The 10,529-nt window shown below is 34.4% G+C and overlaps 1 long non-coding RNA gene across 1 annotated transcript; it reads right to left on the bottom strand.

Annotated features, from left to right (window-relative positions):
- Window positions 1–2,504: 2,504 nt before the first annotated feature.
- On the bottom strand, window positions 2,505–5,910 carry LOC104099455 (uncharacterized). The gene is made up of 2 exons (XR_687007.4): window positions 3,461–5,910; window positions 2,505–3,025 (listed from the first exon to the last, which is right to left on the bottom strand). It is a non-coding gene; the product is annotated as an uncharacterized lncRNA (long non-coding RNA).
- Window positions 5,911–10,529: the final 4,619 nt, after the last annotated feature.

Here is a 10,529-nt window from a genome sequence, read left to right as displayed (position 1 = left end):
AATTGGTGTCACATTGTGTGTAACTAAATCATGTAAATGTTGTAGAGGAGTCTTAGTTAGAACATTAAGATGTAGTTGCATGGTTTGATCAGTGCCAGATTCCATAGGCACTTCCTCTATTTTTCCGGATGCTCTTGGAACAATTGCCCGCTCATCAGCCTGTTCATACTTCTTGAATTGTAGCTCATGGACATATGCCGGAACACCATCTACATAGGCCACAATCTCTCCAGTGGCTCTAAGGTTGGCTTTTACTGTAGCTGCCTCATCAGGTGAACCTGGTTTTAGGCCTGGCGTCGCCAACCTATCGCCAGGTGAGCCTGGCTTTAGGCCTGGCGTCGCCAGGTGAGCCTGGCTTTAGGCCTGGCATCACCAGCCTATCGCCCGGTGAGCCTGGCTTTAGGTCTGGCGTCGCCAGCCTATCGCCAGGTGAGCTTGGATTGTTGTCCTTCTTCACCTTGTCTTCTATTGTCTTTGTTTTGCCCAGCTGATCATTCTTAACCTCAACTGCATCGCTCCATAAGACCTTTGTAGAGTTTACCTCATCAAGATCCTCCATCCGCCCAGAATCTTTAAAAGTTTGAGATGGAATCGCATGACAAGATTTGTTTGTGGTCATATTGAGTTGTTTTAGCTCCTCTTTGCTAGTCCCAAACCTTCTATGAACCCAGTCAATTGTGGACTGAACCCCAGAAGGAGTAGGACCATCTTTAGAACTGAAGACTGGTTTTCCCCCCACCAAAACCAGTTGGTTGTTCTCGTTTATATCACTTTGTTCCTCCTCTAATACTGCAAATTTAATCCTTGTTTGTCTGATCTTCTTCGACCTCCATCAGTGCAAAGTTATTGTGCACCTGTTGTACACCAGCATTCACTGGCATGATTGCATTGCCAGTTTTCCCTTGTACTTGGGTTTTGTTATTTTTGATGGTTCCCCGATTATCCCGAACTTCCTTCCACTGTGCACCTACGTTCCCGACTACTTTTTCACTCGTGAGAATCATTAAAGGGGTAATGTGATTTTTGGTTTTTCCTTGTTCATCAGCAGCAGAATTCCAGTTGTTCAACTCAGCAAGATCATTCCTTTTCTTGTTGCTTCGATTCTCAATAAGCTCAGTAGTGCAAATACCAACATTCAATTTCATCATGTCCTTGTAGTTTACACTCCTTACAATATTTTGGTAGCATGTCATACTGAATTCTCACCCATTCTGTTCGAACACCACTAGAAGCTTCATCATCAATATCCAATCGCACCTTTTTAGGTAGTTCGGCCAACAAATCAACAAGAACTTTTACTCTTGCGTAACTCGGCCTAGTTTTGTTTGTAGTTGCCGCGTCAAGACACACTGGCCTTCCCACAGCTGTAGCCAAAGAAAACAGAGTTTTCTTTACAAAAAAGGTAGGCAGCAGTCCAGAAAAAAAAATCCACGCCATCGCCATCGGAGTTTCTTTACCCGCCTTAAATTTTGCATCATAGATAAGAGTACGCAATTGGTATTCGTACCCATCTTTGGCTTTGATGTAGTAGTACTCTTCGATGTGAAATCGAGAAAATCTTGCCATAGAGTTAATCTAATTAACACATGACGATCTCTAAGGAATCCGATATTAGACTCACCTTTGATACCACATTGAGTTGGAATTATTCGGCGAAGCTCGTGAATCTCCGGAGAACCATATGAAAGCTTGCCAACGACAGCATATTGGAGGCCTCCAATCACGTTCATTCTATCTACTTCTGCCTCTGTGAATTTAACCACTGGTTGGCCATTCAAATACATTGCTCGTCGCAGTGGAATGGGTTGAATTGAAGCTGCAGCAGTAGCCATCGCTGGAGGATTTAAAGAATTTGGTTTCAAAATCTTCAAGTAATCTAGAGGAGCTGGGTTGGAGTTAGTTGTTGTATGTTGTTGTGCAATGCTGGGAGAGGGCGGACCAGCCGGAAAAGCTGGTTGGTCGCCGGCCATTGTGGCCATTGAAGCCTAAAGCTCCAGCTTTGTCCGCGATGAACAGTGACGATGTCACTGTTCACGGTACTGTTTGGCACTTTTCACTGCTACAGTGACGGCGGACACTTTTTAGGTTTTCTGCCCCCGAGAGATATCGGGATTTGCTTAGAAGAAAGAAAGATTTTTTTTCCAGTAATTGTTTTTAGATCTTGTAATTGTGCTGAAAAATTTATTAAATATATATAAAAATTTAATTATATGCACAGTAACTAAAACAAGTTATGAGCCAGTAACAATTCAAAATCTTTAAATTTCAAATTCTAACTCCATTCATTAAATAATCTTAAAAAATATAGCTTTTGTACACTGAAACAGCCAAAACAGAACGGTACCCAGTCTCCCCTACACGTGGCTGGCATCATTACTCAAATCTGAACATAGATATCGTTACACCATAAAGTTGCTCAAGAAGTACCACTTTACGTACATATATTACCAAGGACGTACTGAACCATTTTGGAACTTGCAATTATGGTAAAAGGAAAACCAAAAGAAACTTAAGGGAATATTAGTAGCATCTTTCCCTCTTTGGTATGTACTATGTAAAATGTAGGTGCGCTCCTTCAACAGGCAAGGAGACAAAAAAGAAAAAAGAAAAAGAGAACTATCTCAAACTGTGGACTGCACGCCACATCATCCTACCCAAAGGAGAGGAGGAAAAAGGAAAAAATAAAATAGAGAAATATATGGAATTTTTAATGTATAAAAGTACTTCTACCTCCCAACCCTCAGTTCCAATTTTGCTACAGGATTCATAACTACTACTCACTGCAAAACAAGGTTACATCTGGCTTTACTCAAACTTTTTAGCTCACTCAAACACTTCCCTTAGATCTGGCTCTATTCAAACGTTTTTCACCCAAACATGCCGCATTTGTTCGACTGTGTCAATAAGCAGTTTGAATCTTTGATTGGATTGCAGTTCTTCCATTTTCCACTTCGTACCGCCAATGGACCAGCGGCGATTGAACTCGAAATGAGATTTTTTGTGAAACTTGCCTTTGAGGCAAATCCTACACTTGAGAAAAATAAGTTAGAGTAAAGATAAGGGCGAGTTTAGAATTCAACTATTGAGCCACCTTCTAGGTTAAAGCTCAAGGGCACAAAATTGTGTGGCCCAAAAACCTTGAGGTAGCCTAGAAGAGTCAGACTAAAGCGAATAATACCTTGACAGTTAGGTTTAAACTGTGAAACACTTTCGTACATCAATTTTTTTATATCCTTCTTCAAATTATAAGTCACGCCACTCCTTTTTTTTATTAATAAACCAAACCTCTACTAATTGAGCAATACTTACATTTAATTAATACCATCAGCTATTGATGGTTCTTCTAAGATATAAAAATAATCTACTTATGGGATTGTTCCTTATCGGAAGACAACAAAAAAGATCAAGTGAGGATCCAATTCTATGGGCAGTACCAAAAGACAAAAGAATCAGTGTATACCATGTACAAAAATTCCTCCTTTCTTTGTACTTGACAGGAGGCATTTGAGCTTAATTTGTCAAGAAAATAGGTTCCAATTGCATATTTGGGCAGATTTGCAGATGAATAAATGATAGCTTCCCCCTCTTCTACTCCCCATTTAGCAAGAACATTGGTGACTCTTCAAAATAGAACAAAGAACTCGTCGCTGTTTTGATAGTACAACTCATCGCTGTTTCAGCTGCACTATCGGAGGCTCTAAGCAAGTCAAAATAACCACTAAGATGCTTTCTATGCAAAAGATAAACCTTGAAAGAGTGGGTTAATGGCATATGTAGAAAGGAGTAAACTGCTTCAGGCTATGGACACACATGTTTCCAAGATTAACCTGAGAATTAAACACCATTAACCTTAAAATCAACCGGCCCGCCACCACCACAATGTAACATGGGAATAGTTACCATCAACTAGTATTGCTAGAACTTGGAAGTAACAACAAAAACATTTGCAAACTTTTTGATAATTTGTGAAACCTTGGCTTTCGAGTCTAACTCAACCCCAACACCCAACAGTTAGCTTATGAGTTGCGAATTATTTTTAAGAATAATAAGGATACAATTGCTCAAACATTCTCAACCAATATGGGAATCTAATATAACATAAAAGCACATATAGGATAACCAAGAAATAAAGAAATTGGTCTGGCTGTGATACCATATAAATAAAAACAGATACTTGATTCAACTCAATCGCGAAAACTAATTGATGAAGTGAGGATGAATCAAGAAAATGTAAGGATACCACAACAAGTACACTCAACAGGTAAGGAAATCTAAAATAATCCAAAAGAAATATTGTTGCCCAAATTCTTGAAATAAGTAAACAGGCTTCTGGTCTAGAATTACAAAATAGGGAAACTACTTAGCACTTCACGAGTGTTGGAATTTCAATATGAAAGAGTCATACAAACAACAGTTCAGGCTAACGGTCAGTCACTTCGTAAAACAGGCACAAAAACTAGTAAATAAACTTTCATAAAAATGGCTTCACAAATACAACAAGCCAATAGCTTGATGACAGAACAGAAAAAAGAGATAAGAGAGGAACAAAGAACCCAGATTGACTTGTATATTAAAACTTGTATCAACCAAAAACGGAAGCTAAGCTTGAAAATGATGGATTAAACTAAACTAGAAATTAATCCATGGTTCCCCTTCCTATTGTACTTGTTTAAATCAAAAATAGTAATTAGTTTCCATGTTCATAAACTAACCTTGAATACTATTGGACACTGATCAAGATATCTAGAAAACGTTAATAGAGTACTAAATGGTTCCTTTTTACATTTGCGTGCGAATATTTTGTAAATAACATATTAGAAATTTATCTAAAGAACTGCGTAGTACTGTAGAAAGGATAATATAAAATCTTGCAGAAAATCCTAAAACTAACTAGGTAATGGATCTTCTTGAAACGCGAATACAAGAGTCAGATTGGGATAAATCCATTTAAACTAGAAAGGCAAAAACTATATATATCTTGATTTTTTCCTGATGAAAGTGCAAGAAATTATCAAAAGACCGTATAAACAATAGTAATAGAGAAAATGGTGAGTGATTAAGGAAACCACTAAAACATGAGGTGAATCATTTCTGCAGAAAAATATGCACACTAGTAAGATCTGGGGAGGGTACTGTTTACGCAAACCTTACACTTACCCGAAGAGTAAAGATACTGTTTCCGAAAGGCCATCGGTCGAGAAGACGAAAAGTATTATAGTACACAAATATACAAATAAATGAAGAAAAAGTTTATTAATTACCAGATCCACCATCAGTAAAACCCAATCAGCATGAATGAATGATCCTGAACAAGCAATTAACTCAAACTCATCCGATATATATATGATGAGTATTATTAGACAAATGCATGAAGCGAATGAGTATTATTAGACAAATGCATGAAGCGAATGGGATTCAACAACTACTATATACATAATAAGTAATTATGGACTTGTAATAAACAGTCTAATTTTTTCGATGAAAGGGTTATCCCTTCCGTCTCCTAGATCCGTCCCTGAGTACCTTTCCAACAATATTAGACGCTGAAAAAACACAGAAACGCACAACATAAAACAGAATGAAATCTAGAGAGAGAAAAGAAGAAGAGAGAGAGAGAGATTGGTGGGGGTGACAGATAGAGAGTGAGCACGCATAGCTTCAAGCATATAAATATATATCAATGCAAGAAAAGACCATGTGTGCTCACTCTCTTCTGTCACCTCCCTGTTATTACCCCAGCTATAGTTAACCTGAATGTTGGCTTCAATTCTCTCCGGCCGACAGAAGACATGAGAAAGAACCCTAGATTTTAAAGAATAGCAGCAGATACTGTTTCATTAGAATGGAAGAAAAGTAATTTTGTGATTTTGATGTGTGAGGAGTGATGGAGAGTCTCTTGGCCTTTATATAGCAAGACCCCCACTCACGTAAGGAATAAATGTGTGTTTATCTCTTTCTTTAAAGACCCTATCCCCAAATAGTATAATATACTCCTTCCGTTTCCCTTCGTAATCTTATTCCTTTTTAGCTCATTTCAAAAAGTATGACTCCTTTTATAATTTCAAAATATTTTAACTTAAAAGTTCTTATTTTGTCTTTAGTAAAAAAAATTATAGTAGCAAAAATATTATGATATACTTTCTCTTTTCAAATTTACTTATTCACGTATTAAAAATATTAAAAAAATTATTTATCTATTTTAACAAATTAAGAGAAAGACAAATTTTTTTTCTTGTTTACCCTTATCATTAATTACTCATTTTCAAAATTATTTTTCAAGACTCTTTGAAATGTTATCATTATGAGGGGGTTATAAGGTAAAATGCATATTATATTTATTATTTTTTAATGACGTAAAAAGTTCAAAGTGGACAATTAAAAGTAAACAGGGGAGTATTTTATAACACAACAATAATAACATACTCAATAAAGTTTCACAAGTAATTGCTGGGAAAGGCAGTGTGTACACAGACGTTATCCCTACCTTTAGCAAATACCCACCCATGGAAAATAATTACTCGCCCCTACCCATCTTTTTTTTTTTTTCCTACCCATTTTTTTCTTAACCCAGCCAAATGACTAAGTTACTAAATTGCCCATTCAAGCCAAGCTAAGTTAAGTCAAGTGGGTTAAAAAAATTGGAATGGGTGGGTAGTAAGTTAGGTAATTAGTTTTAATTGGGTAGATAAATATTGTAAATAGTTTTCAAATGGATAGAGAAGAGTAACTATTTTAAGCTCAATGAATATTTTGCATACATTGCTCATGATCTATTGCCACGTAAATTTATGTCTTATTTTAAGATCATAAGTTAAAAAGTTTTATTTTTCTTAAAATAGTGCTCAATCAAAATATATCACATAAAATAAATATAAAATAATATGTTTACAACAAAATTAAAACAAATTCTAAACTTGGTGCCAACACAAATAAATTCATAGACATTGATGAAACGGATGGACTACTTTGGAACTTCCCACAGTAGGTCTAAACATAACAGACAGGATATATGAGAGAGAAAAGATAAAAACCATTGAATTTGTTGATATCTTATTTTCCCAATAACTCAACTAACTAACTTGCCAGAGACCATAAATTCAAATTACTACTGTTGTCGATGCTTCTTGTAATTTTAAATATCTTTTGCCTTTTACGAGCAGCTTTATCATTGATCTTCTCTTTTTTCTCTTTCCTCTTTTGTTCGTTTTCCATGTATCTTTATTTGCCTAATATGGCCAGAAGAGGTTTCTCAGTTCATGACAGAAGGATTACAATTTCCATATATATATTTGTGATGAAGACAATATTTGTGAAAGCTGATGTTTTATGTCTTCTTTTAAACTGGACAAGTTGAATTGTAGCACGTATGTAATACTGTAGTTTTATACCGTAGCTGACCTATCCACAATAAGTGACTTTTTGACATTTTTATTTTGGTCCAAAATAAATATCTTTTTATATAATTAATAAAAAATTAATTTTATTTTTTCAAAATTTATCCTTATTTACATATCCTGATGTGCCCTTATTTGGCCTTTATTTCTCTAGAAGTTCGTATTTTTTTAAGAGGTGTGTCAAATACTAAAAAGTACTCCCTCTGTCTCATATTATGTGTCGTATTTTTTTTTTACACGTCTCTTAAGAAATATTAATTAGGAAAGGGACTGGACTATTCTGTCCTTATTTATGTCATATGATATAATCTTTGTTCGTTGAATATTATTCTATTTATGTGTTATCTCCATCTTCAAGAACAATTATTACTAAGGGTAAAAAGGAAAAAATAATCAGTTTTGTCTTGAACTTCTAAAATGACAGATAATTTGAGACAACTATTTTTAGTAACCACGAAGGTTAATATGAGACGGAGGGAGTAACTTATTATAGACCGGAGTGAGTACTTTCTTATTAGTTTGTTTTAAAAAGAACTCAACTTAAAAGTTTCTAGTTTATCAATAATGGTGTGCTTTTATAACCACGAAAATTTCATGACATATCTAAAATCATAAGTTTCAAATGTAATTATTTTGTTTTTTAAGTTCCATGTCAATTAAATTATGCTTACATAAATTAAAACGAATAAAGTGTAAGAAATACACTTTCTATCTTTAATCAACCTATTTTTTACTTAAAACTAGAAGAGCCCAAAATATTTGTTTAACAATAACAACAACAAATGTAGTGTAATTTTACAAAGTAAAATCTATTACGCAGATCTTATCCTTACCTTGTGAAGATAAAAACATTAAGTTTTATAGACGCTCGGCTTAGAATATTGTTCATGATGGATGAAATGATCCCTCTTGTATTTAGTATATGAAAGAATCAAAGCACCTATTTATTGGTAGTTATCTTTAGAATTTATGCATGGAATTTGACTTATTTCATTCCTTTTTTTTTTTTTGGTGTAAAATAATTATGATATTTATATGGATATAACATTTTTAAAATTTATGAACCTACACATAACATATCATATTATTTGTGTGGTTAAAAAAGTTTATTATTAAGGATAAAATAGAAAATATAAATTAAACGTTTCCAAAATTTTGAATTCTTTTTAAAATTAAACAAATTAAAAAGAAAGTGGGGATCACATAAATTGGAAAGTAGGGTGTAATCTTCTTAACAGTTCTTCAGGTTACTAAAGTAACTAGGGAGAGGGGTTTTGGTTTTCTGCCCTCATCCACTGTATTATTTATTATGATATTTATATACAGCATATGCCTAATGCCAAACCCCATACAATTACAAGAGATGAAAGCCTGGGTGAATGGATTTAATAAAATAAAATAAAAAGGTAATTAGGAGAGTACTACTACCCCTTTCCGAATCAAAGAAGATAAAAGCTATTCATATATACATCTAAGGCAAAAAAAGAACATACTGAAGAAAAGAAGAAGGAAGAAGGAGAAAATATTCGGTTAGTTGCACTTGCCACGACACATGATATATTCTGGTGAAAGCAGCTCGACTTCTACAAAATAACTTCTCCTTTTCTTTTATAATTTATAAAGATAAAGTTAAGTAGAAATAATTTATGAATATCTTAACCAATGGGAGATCGAAACATAGAGGTGCGCTAACGTGAAGCCACCAGAGGATCTTCTACTGTGCAAAAGGCAGCTTAAAGTATATATATGCTTTTTATACTAATTAAACAGTAACAACGGGAAAGAAAAGATAAAAAGGATCTTTGACAATTCTTTAGAAAAGATTTGTCCACTATGCATTCTATATGTCACGCACTCCTCTATTCCTTTCTAAAGTGTTCAATTCCACTTTGTGGGGGCTTAGATTTGATTACCTTATAAAAGACTTAAAATATTTTAAAATCTTGATTTGGTTGGTTTAATGAAGTAGTATTTGTTTCATCAGCACGCGTACCATCTAACGTAATCATATTATGCCCTATCTTGTTAAGTAACCCAATCATTAATCGATCTCTTAACCTCTTAATCAGTAATACTTCATCCATCCACTAACCCCCCCCCCCCCCCCCCCACATTTTCCCTTGGATTTTTCTTGTCGAGTGGTGTATTAGATTAGTGAGTTTTGTAGTGGCATTTTTTCTGTACTTTGATGTTAGACACTCCTCTAACAAAGAAAAGCAGTCTGGTGCACTAGGCCCCCGCTATGCGCAGGGTAGAACCGGACCACATGGGTTTATTGTACGCAACATTACTCTACATTTCTGCAAGACACTGTTTCCGCGGCTCACTTCATCGCAAAATAGTTTCAGCATTAATATTTAATAGTAATTAGATGTTTGTCATTTTTAAATTTTTGGCATAATATATCAAAAGCCAGTGGAAAAGTTATAAATTTTTCTAAGAGTGTTCAAACTTAATGAAATGAAAAAAAATTACCCAACAAAATTTTTTCAATATATTTTATATATCTCTAAAACCAAGTACCATTTAACCTATATATATATATATATATATATATATATATATATATATATATATATATATATATATATATATATATATATATATATATGGTGTAATGTTTCTTCTAAGGGGTGACCACCCTTAGAATGGTGTAGCTTTGCCCCTATCGATAACCCCTTTAACTTAATAGTATATTTTATTTAGACAATCGAACCATTGAGCTTTTTTCTCTTTACATAACAATATGGGCCTTAATTACCTCATCTAGTTAAACCAGAAAAGGAATAAAAAACAGATAGTTCAGTTTTAGAATAGTCCAAATGAGGAAAAGTTAGCCAGTGCTAAAGGCCAAGGGATCGAGTCAAAATTAGTAAGAATGTGATCACTGATAAGAAAGTTGTGGTTGGGATTCAGCCACTAAAAGAAAGTTCATTCCCTCTTCGACACTTATGCAGGAAACAACCAACACATTTCATCTTCATTTGGTAACGAAAGAAAATCTCCATTTGTTGCCGAAAGTGAAAGAAAGAAGATAGGATGAGAACATGCTACACCAATTAAAAAAATTCCATTATTCCATCTTTCCTTTTTCTACAACGTGCAATTTTATCATGTTCTCATCATATAGCCCAT

Source organism: Nicotiana tomentosiformis, chromosome 8, assembly GCF_000390325.3.
Source record: "Nicotiana tomentosiformis chromosome 8, ASM39032v3, whole genome shotgun sequence".
Classification (NCBI taxonomy): domain Eukaryota; kingdom Viridiplantae; phylum Streptophyta; class Magnoliopsida; order Solanales; family Solanaceae; genus Nicotiana; species Nicotiana tomentosiformis.
Note: the sequence above shows the minus strand (reverse complement) of the source record. Positions and strands in the feature narration are given on the sequence as shown.